This window comes from Palaemon carinicauda, unplaced genomic scaffold, assembly GCF_036898095.1.
Source record: "Palaemon carinicauda isolate YSFRI2023 unplaced genomic scaffold, ASM3689809v2 scaffold400, whole genome shotgun sequence".
Classification (NCBI taxonomy): Eukaryota; Metazoa; Arthropoda; class Malacostraca; order Decapoda; family Palaemonidae; genus Palaemon; species Palaemon carinicauda.
The window spans coordinates 101360-119553 of record NW_027171652.1 but is presented as its reverse complement, the minus strand read 5'-3'; the positions used below and the strand labels follow the sequence as shown (position 1 = coordinate 119553).

The 18194-nt window shown below is 37.9% G+C and overlaps 1 pseudogene; it reads right to left on the bottom strand.

Annotated features, from left to right (window-relative positions):
* Window positions 1-362: 362 nt before the first annotated feature.
* Window positions 363-5072, bottom strand: LOC137636833 (piggyBac transposable element-derived protein 4-like; annotated as a pseudogene).
* Between the last annotated feature and the right edge of the window lie 13122 nt (window positions 5073-18194).

The following is an 18194-nucleotide window of genomic DNA, read 5'->3' as shown; positions in this document are numbered from 1 at the left end:
TTACAATAGGTTTTTATATGACATTTTTAAGGATTTGTATATAGTAATGCGTACAGTATATCAAAAGCATCACCGCATATTAAAATATACAGTATATACGGTATATACAAAAGATATAGAAAATTCCTATTGTGGATATAAATAATGAATACTGGCTATATAAAACATTTCTTAAAAAGATTATTCTCTCTCTCTCTCTCTCTCTATCTCTCTCTCTCTCTCTCTCTCTCTCCCTCTCTCTCTCTCTCTCTCTCCCTCTCCCTCTCTCTCTTTCTCTCAATATTTAATTTGGGTGACGAAAGCTGTCAGTTGGACATAAAGGCACATTACATTCAGCACAGGCAGTTGTAACCGAGTTCCTGTTTTAGACCTCATCAAATATTGTGTGCTGGAGATGATGATAGCTAATATAAGCTGCTCCCTATATTAGGTACTTGTCCCGGAGGATGTCCACGACGTCCAAGTCTGCTACTTGTCACGGTGCCATAATTTTCAAGAAGTTGGTATGAAACGTTGTAAATAAAATCACGAAATTTTAATTTCTTGCAAGTTGGGTCGGATGTCTTTACAAGCCAAATATTGTATGCATTAACCCTTTAACCCCCAGGCTATTTGGAAATTTCCAACCCTTAACCCCCAGGAGGTTATTTTTTTCCCAGCACATTTTGCAGTATATTTTTTTTTAAATTGCTCTAACAGCATTAATATTTGTCATAGAGTGGTCAGGTTGGTCTCATTCTCTTGGAAAATGCCTGAATTTTTCAAAAAATTATAAAAAATATGAAAAAAATAATTTTTATAGCATTTTTTGCAAGGACGTACCGGTACGTCCATGGGGGTAAAGGGATGGCTTTTGTGAAACGTACCAGTACGTCCTTTGGGGGTAAAAGGGTTAAGCATAATGATGTCAATAAGAGATTTTGTGGTACCACTTGAATGATTTCCTCGTACACTCTGTCCGACTTAGCTGGCAGTCACTCTTATCTACAAGGCGCATATTTTCGTTGTAATCAACAACAACATCTGGCTTACAGATTTTCTTCTCAGTCCTGTAGTGGACCTGACCTGTGTTCACTATGTCACCTTTATGTATGGTTGATAAAAGGGTCACAGGCTTTCTATCTATCCACTTGACAGCCAATATCTTGTTAGTTGCCTCTTGTTGTACGGTTTTGACTTTTGTTTTTCTCTCTTATTTTTTAGTTTTTGCTGTCTGCTGTCTGGCTGTCTGCTAAAGAAGGTGATGAATGCAAGAGTTGATGGGAGAAGTACAAGAGGAAGGCCAAGGTTTGGGTGGATGGATGGTGTGAAGAAAGCTCTGGGTGATAGGAGGATAGATGTGAGAGAGGCAAGAGAGCGTGCTAGAAATAGGAATGAATGGAGAGCGATTGTGACGCAGTTCCGGTAGGCCCTGCTGCTGCCTCCGATGCCTTAGATGACCGCGGAGGTAGCAGCAGTAGGGGACTCAGCAGTATGAAGCTTCATCTGTGGTGGAAATGTGGGAGGTTGGGCTGTGGCACCCTAGCAGTACCAGCTGAACTCGGCTGAGTCCCTGGTTAGGCTGGAGGAACGTAGAGAGTAGAGGTCCCCTTTTTTTTTGTTTTGTTTCTTGTTGATGTCGGCTACCCCACCAAAATTGGGGGAAGTGCCTTTGGTATATGGATGGATGGACTTATGTTTGTAGTTTCATCCTCATCAGGGGAGTCACTGTCACTAGGATCGTCATAAAAGGTGGATGGGACATCAAATTTGGGCATATATTTCCTGCTTTCTCTCACTGTTCCACACGCCCCTGTGGCGTTGTCATGAAGGAATTGTGCCAATGTAGGGCTACTATACCAATTGTCAGTATACAATATATGTTCATGACCCATATAAGGTGCCATCATTTTCTTGACTACTGCTCCTGAGAATCCCAAACCACTACCCTGATCTTCTTTTGGTATATCTATATCCGTTCCAGTATATACTATAATATCAAGCACTATTCCTGTTTCACAATCACATGAAACAAACATCATCATCATTCATCATCATCATTCATCATCATCATTTCAGCCTTCAAAAGTCCTTTGTTGGATGTAGGCCTTCCCCAGGTTTCTCCACAGACTTCTATCGCAAGCTATTCTGTGCCACTGTTGCTTATGTTGGTCTAAGTCATCTCCCCAGCGGGTTTTTTGTCTTCCTCGGTTTCTTGTGTATCCTCGGGGTGTCCAGAAGGTTGTTCGTGATGTCCATCGGTTGTCTGTCATCCTGGCAATGTGCCCTGCCCAGTTCCATTTGAGCTTGCTAATGGTTTCAAGGATATCCATTACTTTAGTTTTTTGACGTATCTATTTAGCTGTTTTTCTATCCTTCCATGTTAGATTTAGCATAATTCTCTCATGTGCCCTCTGCATTGTTCGTAGTTTAAGGGAAAGCTTTTTTGTTAGATTCCAAGTTTCGGCCCCATAAGTGACAGTGGGGAGGATACACTGATCATAGACTTTCCTTTTTAAGATGATCCCAAATTGATGACGCTTGCTTGGGATATACTGTTTGAAGACAAGTCGCCCTTTGAAAAGTATAAGGGACTCATCAATCACAATTTTCTGGAAAGGATGAAAGACCCTTTTGAAGTTTGCAACAACTAAACTAAGGAATGATCTTATTTTCTCCAAATTCGATCACTTGCGATTGGTCTCCCGTTGTCAGCAAAGTGCATGAAACGAGTCAACAGTAAGAATCTATCACGGGTCATGAATTTTGGAAAAATTGGAGTAGGAATCAAAGGGTCTTGTTTCCAATAGTCTTGTAATACATTTTATTTCATGAGAGACATCAGTAGTAGTAATGCAAAATAAATATAAATTTCATGGACATCTGCGTCCACCCATTTGTGAACTCATGAACTTTTTAAAACTAGGCAACTGCCATCCTGACGTAGGATTTGAGAGTTGCCACAGGTTTTATTTCCCTTCCTACACAATATATTACGATGTGATATCGTTAGGTTGTATGTGTATGTATGTTGTTATATGTTTTTTTTTTCATCGTTTATGTTTATGTTAATATAAAACCAGTTTTAACTGAAAATAATTACAATTCGGCTTTTTCCCTTGCAAAAAAGTTAAAGTCCGTATATGGAAAGGTTTTATATTACATTATACATAATTATATAGGTAAAATAAAGTTATAAACATTAAAATTTCTACCAGAAATATTGATTTATCATAAGAAAAATAATAAAAGTCGAATAAGTTCACAAGGGAATTTGCAAGAAGAGATAGAAAATTGCGCTCTGAAGAGGCTTATAGCAGTCTCCCATACAGCCGCTCAAGAGGCTTGTCGCAGTTCTCGGGTTAAAGGAAGGTTTGCATTTGTGTAGGAACAAATCACAAAGTTTGAAGTAATTTGGGATTTCACCTATGTCTGTTTGTTGCCAGCCTAACCCAAGAAGTTTCAAATGAATTTTGATGAAAATTGTATATGTCAGAAATGGCTTAACTTAGAATTGATTAGATTTTTGCATCCGGATTCATGATTGCTATTACAGTGAACCCTCGTTTATCGCAGTAGATAGGTTCCAGACGCGGCCGCGATAGGTGAAAATCTGCTAAGTAGTGACACCATATTTACCTATTCATTTAACATGTATATTCAAACTTTTAAAACCTTCCCTTGTATGTAGTACTGTTAACAAACTACCCTTTAATGTACAGAACACTTAATGCATGTACTACAGTACCCTAAACTAAAACAGGCACAAATATTAAAGGCGATTTTATATCATGCGTTTCCTAAACACGCCAAAAAGCACGATAAAAAATGGCAACCGATGTTTTGTTTACGTTTCTTTGATCATAATGAAGAAACAAACGCATTTACTGTACACATCTGTGTATTGGTTAGTTTTTGCATCGATTATATTGATTATTCAGTACAGTATGTTGATTTTGTTATTACCAATATGTATATATATATGGGTTATGAAAAAATCCGCGAAGTGGTGAATCCGCGATGGTCGAACCGCGAAGTAGCGAGGGTTCACTGTATACAGTAGATTAATTCACAGTCACCATATGGAAGAGGAAGAGCTCGGGTTGTAAATGTGAGTAAAATGTTGACAATCTTCATTGGCGAAGGTCTGAAATCTCTGGTTGCTCTTTTTACTTGTTCCTAAGTATACAAACTTGGATCCTTTAACCACCTTGTAAGTCCTAGGTTGAAGGTTAAACTGGGACCTCATTGGGCTGTGAGGTGGGCGGGGCTTACCCTTCACCCTCCAGCTAACTACCGCCACCTCGTTAAGTTTTAAAAGCCGCATCTATCTTTGCTGATAGCATACTCCTATTGAAGAGCTCAGGTTTGTATAGTAAGGTTAAATATAAATTGCTTTACAAATTTGTAATTTTTTTATAGAAACGTACAGTACAGTAGTGCACAAATCGCAGTTTTAAATGTTTTAAAATTTCCAATGCTAATTAAAATTCATCTGGAACAGAATTACATTTTTAAAAATTTGAGATTTTTCAAAATTTAAATGTGTTCTTCCGGAAATTGAAGTTTTAAATATTTTAAAATTTCCAATGCTGATTAAAATTTTATCTGGAACAGAATTACATCTTTAAAAATTTGTGATTTTAAAAAATTTAAACGTACAGGACTGGAAATCGCAGTTTTAAATGTATTAATTTCCAATGCTAATTGATATTTAAAGGTACAGTGTACTACTGGTACTGTATTCACAATTTTTAAATATTTTTTAATTTTAAGTTATAATTAAATTTAAATCTGGAACAGAGAATTATACCTTTAAGAATTTGTGATTTTTCAAATTTAAATGTACATTACATGTATTGGAAACTGCAGTTTTAGATTTTTTAATTAAAGTGCTATTTGAAATTGAGTCTGGAATAGAGAATTAATCTTCAAGATACTCGCTTAATTAAGCTAGGTTGAACTGCAATACTTATGTGATGCATGTAGGCGCATGTGTGTGTGTATGTGTGGGAGAGAGAAGTAGTATTTTCTGGAAGATAGCATCATTGACATGCTTCTTTTCATTTACCTTCTTTTGTTTGTTTAATCATTATTATTATATTCTTTTTACTTGCCTCTTTTTTCTTTTTACAGTGTGCCTTGAGCAGCCTAGAGATTTATTGTTGAGGAAGAACAAACTGCATTTACAAAGAATCAACGACAGAAATTTCTGACTGCCAAATTGCTTTGTTAATACATTTAAGCCTTCCACTTAATCTAGCAGTTAGGCTTTTCTTTTCTTTCTCATGCTTGAGGGTACACTTGGGCACACAATTCTATTTTATTTCTCTTCCTCTTGTTTTGTTAAAGTTTTTATACTTTATATAGGAGATATTTATTTTAATGGTACCTTTCTTAAAATGTTTTATTTTTCCATGTTTGCTTTCCTCACTGGGCTATGTTTTCTGTTGGGGCCCCTGCTTTTCCAACTAAGGTTGTAGCTTGACAGTGATAATGATAAAAACAATAATATTAATTAATGACTGCCTGTAAATCTAAGTACTTGGATAGGTTTATTATTATCATCTTACTGCTTTGGCTTATTAACCAATTCTGTCAAAAATGTCTTTTTTAAAATTGTTGCTTGTTTAGATGAGAAATGTACAGTATAACTTTTGAGAGAAACTTCATATTAGGCATATTTTCACTAAAGGTAAACTGATTTAGGAATAGTAGAGTATAAAAAAATTAATAATTATGGTATGCTTTGTTAATATATTTAAGTTGGATATTTCATCTTTGCATAAACTGTGTAGTATTCAAAGTGTTATTGAAAAGCTAGAATTTCTGGAGAATTCAATATTATTACTCCGAATCTCCCCTGATATTCATATTGCTTCTCCAAAAGCCCGGTGTAATCAACACTTATCCGTAGAATTTTTAAAATAGAATATTCCCGTTCTCTTTTATTTCAAACAATACGTTCCCTTGGCAAAGGAACAGAGCCCTCTGCTGTAAGTGGTAGGAAGCGCAGGGTTCCACCTCGGGCAATACAGATTTCATTTTTGAAGTCGACCTTATCCCTCCTCTTCATACTCTTGAGTCAGTGGAGAGGAGGATGGGCATGTATGTGAACAACAGGCGAGTATAGAATTAAGAAATTGTTATTAAAGTTCCAATGCAACGCTTCCAGATGGCTCAAATCACTGGCAGTTCTTACCTCAAACAGCCTCTACAACGTTCACAATGCTCCCAAAAGCCTAGAGTTATAGTGATGGGGAGAGAACACTGCCTTGGCAAACTAATGACAGTAACCTGAATTATGGTTCTATACATTCTTTTATTTTGATCATGGCCACTCATTCTACTACTGTAAATTGAATGAATCCACTCCTGTCAAAAAGAATGCTTACTCTGTACCACTAGTATATCATGTAAATTCAAAGCTTCCTTATGAATTTCCCTTGGAGCTGAGTACAATTGAAGGAAAGAAAGGGATATATTTCAGTATAAGCAATGCAACGAGATTAAGGTTACATACCTGGCCTAGATTACGTGTTTAGCTTACTTGAGAAACCATCTAAATTGCGGTTTGAAATACTGGATTCCAGATTTTTTATCTTGTCTTATCTTAATCCTCTGGCACCCACGGTATGCATAGGACCTCATTGAGTTCAAGGTGTATGTCTCTTTCCTGGGCCATCTCTCTGAGCTCAACCCAATTCTCAGATCCGACCTCCCTTTGCATTGTCATCAGCCATGTTTCTCTTGGTCGACCATGTCCTCTCCTGCCCAGCAGCTTCCATTCAGGCACATCCTCCCTTTTCAAAATATGCCCCATCCATCTCCATCTTGATAATGTATCATTCACGTTTGGCACCCCTGTCATCTTGCTAATTCTGGCACATGTTATATATTGCTGTCATTTCATGAAAACAATCCTTCTCAATGCGTATTTACTTGTTCTGCCCTCCCTGTTCTCTCCTTGAATTCTTTAACTTGTGATCCATTGCTGGTAATGGTGGTTCCTAAATATTTGAAAGAGGTTCAAATAAGGCAATTCGTTTGATCACCACTTTAAATCTGCATGACCTATCTATCTCTGGTTGATTGCCAATCCAACCTTTCTCCCCTCCAGTACTAACCTATCAATCATTTTTTACATTTCAGCCATTGTAGAGGCAATTAGAACTATATTGTTTGCGTATTCAAGATCACATAATTTCTGGTCCCATTTCCATTGAATGATGCCATTCATTCATTGCATTACCTTGTTCATATCATAATCAATCACCAAAATAAACCGTATCGGGGATAGTATTCCACCTTAAAGTACTCCAGTCTTGACTATGCGTTTCCATTATGATGTTTACATTCTTTTCTGGTATCCAATAGTGCCTCGGAATCTTTTTATAATATACTACATGAAGTACTATCAAATGTTTTCTCTTATGTAATTGAAAATACAGTGCTGTACTGTAGATTGGCTTTTTAAGATAATGTTTTGAGAGTCGGCAATATGAACATCATGGGAGATTCATAGAAGTAATTAGAATTTCAGTAATATAATTTCTTATTTCTATAATCACTTGATGTTCATATACAAGCCCACTCTCTATACTGACTAATAGTATTCAGAGGAGGGGTGATGTTGGTTTTAAAACTGAAATCTATTGAAGAATTTTTATCAAACCGTTTTATTAAACCTTTTACCCCCACAGGACGTACTGGTACGTTTTACAAAACTCATCTCTTTACCCCCACGGACGTACCGGTACGTCCTTGCAAAAAAATGCTATAAAATTTTTTTTTTTCATATTTTTGATAATTTTTTTTAGAAAATTCAGGCATTTTCCAAGAGAATGAGACCAACCTGACCTCTCTATGACAAAAATTAAGGCTGTTAGAGCAATTTAAAAAAAAATATATGCAAAATGTGCTGGGGAAAAATAACCTCTTAGGGGTTAAGGGCTGGAAATTTCCAAAGAGCCTGGGGGTAAAAGGGTTAAAGTACGAGGAGTCAGAACTATCTTCTTACTTTCAAAAAGGTGTCCCCCAAGGCAGCGAGTATGACTTTATTCGCTTTGCCATCAATGAATGGTCTTACGAGTTACCTACATCCTGACATACAAGGATCACTATTTGTTGTTGATTTTCCAATTTATTTTAGTGGGTCATTGGCACTACAAGCAAGCCAAAAGCTTCAAATTTCTATCAATGCTGCTTCTGTATTTGCTAATGTTCTTGGGTTAGAGTTCTCTTGCTTCAGGGTGCATTCAGGCACACTATTCTATCTTAATTCTCTTCCTCTTGATTTGTTAAAGTTTTCATAGTTGATGTTTATATAGGAGATATTTATTTTAATGCTGTTGCTCTTCTTACATACATACATACATATACCATGGCACTTCCCCCAACTTTGGGGGGTAGCCGACATCAACAAAGAAACAAAAACAAAAAGGGGACCTCTACTCTCTACGTTCCTCCCAGCCTAACAAGGGACTCAACCGAGTTCAGCTGGTACTGCTAGGGTGTCACAGCCCACCCTCCCACATTATCCACCACAGATGAAGCTCTTCTTAAAATATTTTATTTTTCTTCGATTCCTTTTTCTCCCTGAGCTATTTTCCCTGTTGGAGCCCCTAGGCTTATAGCATCCTGCTTTTCCAACTAGGGTTGTAGCTTAGCAAATAATAATAATGATAATTCTAGGGGATTTTGTATTCTCTCCTCAGAAGACCAAAGCCATTCGTTTTACTTATACTCGTAAAATAAAAGAGAAGAGATCTCCAAACATTTCTTAAATGATTGTATTTTGCCATATGAGAATATCGTTAAGTTTCTTTGGGGGGGAGGGGGGTTAATTTTGACATGAAATTAACTTTTGTTCCTCATATAAATGACCTATCCATCGGGGTTAAAAAATCGCTGAACATCTTGAAAGTCATATCACATTTTGATTGGGTTGCTGATAGAACAGCTTTGCTTAGAATTTATATATCTTTGTGTCTGAGCAAGTTAGATTATGCATGTCCAATTTATGGGTTGGCTACTAAGACTTTGCTTGAGAAACTTGATGTTGTTCACAATGTGAGGCTCCGAATCTTCACTGGTACATTCAGAACATCGATTGATAGTCTGTATGTGGATTCCAGATTGGTTGATGATAGTTTTCTGGCCTCCTGACATCTAAGGTCATTGACGCCGATATCATTTGTTATGAATGATAAAAGGAAATTCAATTTAAAACAATAAAAGTAAAGTTATCCTTATATAAGTTAAATAGCTTTCAGAAGATCTGCTTCTGAAATAAATCTAAGAATACCGCCAGCATGGTACGACACATCGTGTCCAAGAATCTCGGCAAGGACGAACCTGCCATCCTCACCTTGAGCCTCGCACATATCTATTTCTTAAGGTACCAAACTTACTCTTACTCTCTTAATCCGGGGGCCTCGGACCAGGCTGATCCATTGCAACTTTGACCATTTGTCTCCAGAGAGCCCTATCCTTTACAAGCTCCATCCACTCATTGGGGTCTATTTCCAGGATGTCCAAATCGTCAGCTAGGTTATCCATCCATCTCTTTCTAGGCCTTCCTCTTGGTCTGGTACCTATGGGTTTACCTAACATAACTCTTCTAGTCAGCCTTCTCTCCTCCGTTCTAGCAATATATCGAAGTCTCTGCGATCTAATGGTATTGGAGATAGGTGGTAGTCCTGAGAGAGCTATCAATTCCTGATTGTGGCGCCTGCGCCACTCTCCAGCTTCGTCATCCCAAACTGGTCCCCAGATCTGCCTGAAGATACTGCGTTGAAAAACTTAAAGTTTATTTTCCAACTGCCTAGTGAGGGCCCATGTTTCACACCCTTATAGGACCACTGGGATGGATAATGGCGGTATATATTTGTGTTTTTATGGGCCTAGATAAAATTCTTGATCTTAAGGTGTTATCGAGTGCCCATGAACATCTTGTCCCTGCTGCAATCCTTAGTCTAACTTCGTCCTGGATCATGTCGTGTGACGTTAGGGTGGAGCCAAGATATTTGAATGTGGATACTGCTTCCAGTTGTGTCCTCTAAAATCCATATCTCTAACTAGATTTGGTGTTCTTGAGATCTCTATTATCTTAGTTTTTGCATTGTTTATTTTCAGGCCTTTATGTTCTGCATTGTTTTTAAACTGTATGTATGTTGCTTTGATGCTAGGTAGATGTTCTCCACAAAGGTCCACATCATCGGCATATCCAAGTCTGTCTATAATGGTATTTTCCAGCTGGATGGGTAATCTAGTAGGTGTATTTCACATTATCCATTCCAGTACTTAGTTAGATAAAAGTGTTGATAGAGTGCATCCTTACTTTAGTCCTCCATGGATGTTAAAGGGCTCTGTCAGTATTTCCCCGACCTTGATCCTGCATGTCGTATTTCGGTAGCACATTTGGACCAGATGTATCAATTTCACTGGTATGTGGAAGAACTTCAGTATGTTCTGTAATGATGGTCGATGCCCACTGTCATAGGCTTGCTTGAAATCTATGAATAGATGGTAAGAGCTTTTGTTGAACTCCCAATATTTCTCTAGAGCTTGCCTTATGGGGAAAATTTGGTCAGCTGTAGCTCGGTTTGGTCTAAAACCTGCCTGATAGTCACCAATTATATCTTCGCAATAGACTCGTAATCGTTTGTACAAAATATTTGCAAGGATTTTGTAACCAGCTGGGAGTATGCAAATGCCTCTGTAGTTTCCACATATAGTGCGATCTTTTTTATGTAGTACTGCCAGAATCCCTTCCTCCCTGTCTGATGGCATTATTTCATTCTCCCATATGCTATACATTAAGCTAATAATCTTATCATGATGAGCCTGGCCCCCATACTTGATTAGTTCTGCAGCTATATTATCAATTCCAGCTGCTTTATTATTTTTAAGTTTTCTTATAGCATCTGTAATTTCCTCTTGGGTTGGTGCTTCCACATCATCGATATTTCCCTCCATCTCCATTTCATTCATTGGGTTATGAGGTGGTGGCCGATTGAAAAGTTCCTTAAAGTGTTCTATCCACCTCCTGTGTATTTTTTCTTTCCCAATAATTATGCTACCTTCTTTATTTCTGATTGAGTTTATTCTTGGCTGGAATCCATTTCTCATCCTATTAATTCCCTGAAATTGCTTTCTCGTTTTTCCATGCGCTCTATTTTCTTCAATTTATCCCAGTTCCTCTCCTACCTTCTCTCTTTTCTTTCTTCTGTTTGTGCTTGTTGCTAAATTTCTAGACACTTAAATCTTCTCTCTTATCAATGTTATCCCTGTCTTCTATCCATTTCATCCTACAGCGTTTTCTTCTTTCAGCAGCACTGCTACACTCTTCCTCAAACCAGTTATTCCTTCTACGTGCCTTGATACATGCTCCTAGAGATTCCATAGCAGATTCAGTCACTACTGACTTTATTGTCTCACAGTCCGATATGTTATTTCCTCTTCTTCCAGTAGTCCAAATCTATTTTGTACATTTATAGCCTCTTCTTCCAGTAGTCCAAATGTATTTTGTACATTTATAGCCTCTTCTTCCAGTAGTCCAAATCTATTTTGTACATTTATATCCAAGTGCCAGTTGTCAGCATGAGAATAGTTCTGCATGCCATTATGGGAATACTGACACGCCTAGGTGTCCGAACATTATCGGGTAGTTTGCAAGAAAACAGCTCCCATAATTGATTTTGAAAAAGTAAAATCCAATCCTGGATATGATGTCCCCTCAAAAGAATCTGGACTGTGAAATGGGCAAGAGTTTTGGCAACAAGGTTGGAGAGAGTTGATAGATATGAAGGTGGATGAAGCAATAATAAGTGATAGTAATAGAGTGAAAGAAATTTACAGTCAAACTGAGGAAAAGAAATTCCCCAGTTCGAGAGCCCTCTTACCTGCCACAAGACGTCAGCATGGGAATGATATGCCATGCTGAAGCCCAAAGACTTCATCAAGGCATTCTCTTGTTAAGAGATTCTGGAATGCCTCCCCTTTCTATCTGAAGGGAGGAGTTGAGTTTGAGGTTTTTATCTAGGTCTCTCAGTATGAAAACAATCCTAACAGTATGTTAAGCCTCCTTTAAATCAAGCTCCTAACAGATCTAGAGTGTCCAAGCTTTTGGAAGTACAACTGAAAAATGATGCCTGAGGAGTAGGTTTGTTAACAGCACAGATAGGAGAGGAAAGATGTCTTAAGTGTCCCCTTTGGTGTAATCCACCTGTTTTATGTTTTAAAGTAGAAGGTAAAAATACCTTATCTAGTAAGGTAATGAAAAGCTAGTTTTTAAAATCCACCCTTCAGTGGATTAATGGTCATCTTGTAATTCTAAAAGTAGGAGGGATAACATGATTTTAAGCAGGCTGCGTATTGGCCGTACGCATGAACCCTCAGTTATGTAATGAAGAGGAAAGGAGACAGGCCCCCCTTTGTAATAGCTCTCAGGTGAATATTGATTTTAAAAATATTTTAGTCGATTTTCCTGTTTTTAATCCTGAGAGGGGGACAAACCTTTAAGAAATATATTGGTGGAAAATAGTAATATCCTGAACAGAGTATTGGGTTTTATCGCAAACTTTAATTTATTTTATTAATTAATTTATTTAATCTTCTTAATCTCTTCTTATTTCATTTTTAGATGTTATACAAAAGCTTTATAGTTTGAAATAATACCAAATAGTGTGAGTGTACGGATACGGTTGATTAATTCGTCTCGTATAGCGCTGAATTGCCTTTGATACCCCAGTGCTTGGCTTGAGGCTAAAGTTCTATAATCCTACCCTATCCTGAGGTGACAACTTGTGCATCCTACCACTTACATTGGAGGGCTCTATTCCTTTGTTAGGGTCATGTATTGTTTGGAAAAAAAGGAATTTTAATATTTTAAAATTTTACAGTTAAGTGTTGATAAACCCTGGCTTCTGTAGAAGATGTAATATGAACATCAGATAAGTATAGAAATAAGAGATTTTATCATTAAAATTCTAATTTTAGATATCAGTGCAAGGTTAATGATATGATGTACAGTACAGGATGTTCCTTAATGTAAAACAAGTAGAATTAGTTTCATATGACACATATCATCATCACTTTGTTATTTAACCATTTTACCCCCAGGCTATTTGGAACTTTCCAACCCTTAACCCCCACGGGTTATTTTTTTCAAGCACATTTTGCAGTACATTTTTTTTAAATTGCTCTAACAGCCTTAATTTTGGTCATAGAGAGATCAGGTTGGTCTCATTCTCTTGGAAAATGCCTGAAGTTTCTCAAAATATTATCAAAAATATGAAAAGAAAAATGTATATAGCAGTTTTTTGCAAGGACGTACCGGTACGTCCGTGGGGGTAAAGGGATGAGTTTAGTGAAACGCACCAGTACGTCCTTTGGGGGTAAAAGGGTTTAAAGTAAAGTAGGTCCTATTTTTGCCCGGCAGTATTCGATTATTTTGATGTTAGAATTGCTGTCTGTTTCCATTATCGTATTTGACAGGTTATTTCTGTAAACAATTCAAGGAAATAGTTATGGGCTGAGTCCTTCGTTTTTATTTTAAACAGGATTAAGATAAATCATGCATTGTGGCTTTTACTGCACAATATTCTTTATGTCGGTTCTTGATGTTTATGTTATGTTATGTTTTTCTTGTTTAGTTTATGGAGAAAACAGTTAGAAGACAACACGGCCCCTCATTATTTGATGGAGAATTGAATAGTTTAAGATTTCATGACAGTTATAGATGATACAGTTTTTAAGAATTCATGATTGCAATAGATAATACGTTTAATCATAATAGTTTCCGTGTAGGTACAGGTATTGGCCGGGCCCTGTAAGTCAGAAAGACTTCCCTTTAGGGTTATCAGTGCAAGGATTATTAACATGGAGGCTTCCTCCTTTACTCTGTTACTGTGGGTAGTTGAATTTCTTCAGGTTTCCAAACAGGTTTTTATGGTCAAAGGAATTACAATAGTAAAATCTATAATACGTTTTGTATTTTTTTTATTACTGCTTCAGTGAGGATAGAATCACTTAAATTTAAATCAATTGTCGGTCAATAACCCTTTTACCCCCAAAGGACGTACTGGTACGTTTCACAAAACTCATCCCTTTATCCCCATGGACGTACCGGTACGTACTTGCAAAAAATGCTCTAAAAATCTTTTTTTTTTCATATTTTTGATAATTTTTTGAGAAAATTTGGGCATTTTCCAAGAGAATGAGACCAACCTGACCTCTCTATGACAAAAATTAAGGCTGTTAGAACAATTTAAAAAATATATACTGCAAAATGTGCTGGGTAAAAAATAACCCCCTGGGGGTTAAGGGTTGGAAATTTCCAAATAGCCTGGGGGTAAAAGGGCTAATAGTTTAGAGTACAAAAATAGATTTCTGGGCTCAATCCCTGTGCCGCGCAGTGAAATGCTCCTTAAGCACCATTTCAAAGGAATATAACTGCTAATATTACCAGAGAAAAAATGTAAAGGAATGCTAGGTTGAACTAGCTCGCTTACCTAATGGTGTCGGTATAGACTGGGGCGAAATACCAGAGGTCTCGTACCATTTAGACTTCTCCTCTTCGAAATCCCCCAATAGTGAGGTGCCGTTCAACCTCCCATGCCTCGCAGACCAGTACTACTAACTCAACCCACGCTTGCCCATCACTCCTTTCAAGCACCTGTTTCATATAAGTCCAAGTTTTTTATTCTCGTGTGTTTCATTGGATTTATCATCAACTTTCTCTCGATGGCCGATTCCCAAGATACCCCATCGAAGTTAAGTACCTTATCCATGAGTTTTTAACGAGATTGGGCAGTGTAATCTTTGTTTTTATTATTGAGAAGTGTTTATATATGAGCGGCGTCCCCGTTCTTACTTTCGCCTCTGCCCTTTGTCTCGTTAGTTCGTCCGTCTTTTATATTCGTTCGATCCTTTAGGAGTTTTTTCCTTATATTCATTTAGTACACCGACTTTATGCTTTCATATAGCATTTATTTTATGTTATCCTATGATATCGGTGTTAGCGTTTCATCAGGAGTAGGTTATGTTGGTATGCCTGCATTCGTGCATGTTGGTGGATAGCGTCACCATTGAGATTGTTTCGCTAGTTCTAGGAGCTTTAATTTCGACCATCTCACTTATTATTAGTAAAACCTTTTGTTTTATTACGCTCCACCTAGTTTTACGTTTGGTTCGAGTGGGACTCTCGCGTATTTTGTTGTTTTTACTGTTCGATCTACCGCTTCAGTAACTAGGTTGGTACCCCTGCCCAGAAATAGATTTTTCCTTCGTCAAAATCCCTTTATTGTATTATAATCTGAATGATAATGCCATGTATATTTAATCTCTTGGGATAAGTTAGTTTTTGGTATGGTTGCCAAAGTGCTGTTTGATAGTTCTTATTGGGCTTCTTACTTTTTATGTAGCGAGATCTCTTGAGTTGGTTAGGTGTAGCTGCGGTAATTGAGTGTTCAATGTTTACAATACTTAAATATTTTTAGTTCATCTGCAGTTAGATGTGTCCCCTAGTTCCAACTCCTCTTATTTCAGTGAATCATTTCATATTTCATTAACTAAATGCGTTTTGTGCTTCTGCTCGATGCTTGAAATTTAGGTAGTTTTTTATGTTCCTTGCAGTAACTAGAGTTCTTGCACATTCTCAGCATTGCTCCTTCACAGATATTGTTTTTTCTATAAACTAAGATAAACGTATTTTAATTTTAGTTTGTGTAACATTATCTATCTTTCAAAAAGATGCTAAAAAAGATATGATGTTGCGAACATCATTTTTTGAGATACATCTATAGAGAACTTGGGTATACATGACATTTCATTTTTACTTTACGCTTAATTTTGTAGAATTTTAAAGAATTAACTTTACTATTTATGGGTAGGAGTTTCCTTTAACAAACACCGACCATGGAAATACCGTAGCATAATTGCATGTATTAACAAAAAAGTTAGTTGAACATTTGTTGAAATTACAATGTCATTTTGATAGTTATTAAGTTTAAGAAGTCAAAGTCTCTCAAATTCTCTTGCGATTTCCAAACTCCTTCGCAACCATTGTAAAATTCTTTAGTTAGGAATGTGCAAGTTTTAATCTTGGATCATAGCTACTCATCGGGAGTGTTTGTTCCTATGCGAATACAAACTTAAGAGTCCTTTAGGGAGGCAGTATGTTTTCAGCGCAAAGCTTGACGGCCGTTGAATCATTTAACAAGCAGTTAAGCCAAGGGGGAAAGCGAGGGGTGGAGCCCTGCCTCCTTACCTATCAACGTTTCTTCACTTATGTTTTTGGCCACATCAAGTACAGTAATACCAATGTACCCTTAAGAGAACTTTTCATTTTCTTTTTCAGAAAGTGCATTCTGGCTGTTGATCCCTAGAAGGTGAAGCGAGACACTCAATCATGAGAGGATGAACTTAACCGGCTATATATAAACATTCTCACTGCCCCTGCTAGGGGGATGATTGTTTGCAATCGTCTCTGGTTGCCGACTATAGGTCATGGCCTCCTTTGTGGTGTCAGGCGTATGCTTTAAAGGGGAGAGAGAGAGCTTTGCTTCTTCCTTTCGTTCATTGGGTGCAATTTCTATCGCTGCTCCCGTGCTTACTCTCCTTGCTCAATCCCCAGGGAGTATGTGTCAGGAGCAAGTCGCCCTCTGTCCTAAGTCGGCGATCTTTCCCGGTGGCATGTCGGGTTCCTCCTGTTTTTGTCACACCCCATTGGAGGTTGGAGGCTCTTCTCCATTTGTGCTACTGCTGATGACAAGTGTGAATGAAGGAAAGTATTGGCGTCCTTAGGTCTTTCATTGTCTCCTTTGACGCCGATAGTAGTGAAGGACGTAGTCAGTGTGTCCCCGATGATGTCTGCATTGATTGCCCCTCCCCGGGGGCCTAGGTACCAGACTGGTGGGACCACCCGCAACTTCTTGGAAGGAACTGGGGCATGCAGCTCTTTGTGTTACCCTACCTGTTTCTTCCAGGCAGTGGGGCGGCTGAAGAAGTGAAGAAGATGGTTACGCTTTGCAGCATTCTCTACCATCATACATCCGAGAGTAGGGGGAATTCCTTGTCGTGCCTTGGGCAATCCAGCAGAAGCATAGGGCCGAACCTTGGGTTGTGTGATTCCTTCAGGATAGTTACTTACCAACATTTTCAGGCCTTTGCTCCCCACCCTATCTTGGATATAGAGTACTTATCCATTTTTTCAACATCGAGGACCCTGGCCTTTCAGATAAAGGTAGGAGGAATGTTGGAGTGGATCACGCTTAAAGAACTCCATCAGAGGAAAACTTCTTGCTTTCAGTAAATCTGAAGGATGTGTACTTTTATTACCTATGTATTAGTCCCTTCTTAGTGACTCTTCTCCCACTACTTCAAAATATTAAACTTCCAGCAAATGTTTTTATGATGAATAGGCTGACATAAGTCTATTTTTATAGTTTATATATGAAAGATCTATTTTAATGATGTTACTGTTTTTAAAATGTTTTGTTTTAATTGTTCGTTACTTCTCTTATAGTATATCTTTTTCCTTATTTCCTTTCTCACTGGGCTATTTTTCCATTTAAGCCCTTGGTGTTAGCTAGTACATCACATACATATACCAAGGCACTTCCCCCAATTTTGGGGGGTAGCCGACATCAAACAAATGAAACAAAAAAAGGGGACCTCTTCTCTCTACGTTCCTCCCAGCCTGACAAGGGACTCAACCGAGTTTGGCTGGTACTGCTGGGGTGCCACAGCCCACCCTCCCCTGTTATCCACTACAGATGAAGCTTCATAACGCTGAATCCCCTACTGCTGCTACCTCCACGGTCATCCAAGGCACCGGAGGAAGCAGCAGGGCCTACCAGAACTGCGTCACAATCGCTTGCCATTCATTCCTATTTCTAGCACGCTCTCTTGCCTCTCTCACATCTATCCTATCACCCAGATCTTTCTTCACTCCCGTGTCCGGAAAAGTCGCCGTAAACAAGTTTGCCGTAGGAAAACTCGCCTCAGGAATTTTCGCCTCGGGAAATTTCGCCCAATAGGAAAAATTGCCGCAAGATAATTTTGCCGTAAAACAAGTATTTGTGATAAAAAAACTTTGGTTTCTGAAGTACCATTTTATCTCTTTCATACAACCAAGTTTGGCTTTCGAAGTTTCGATAAGTAAACAACCAATAAGGAAATCAAGTAATTTTTTTTTTATCTTTAATTTT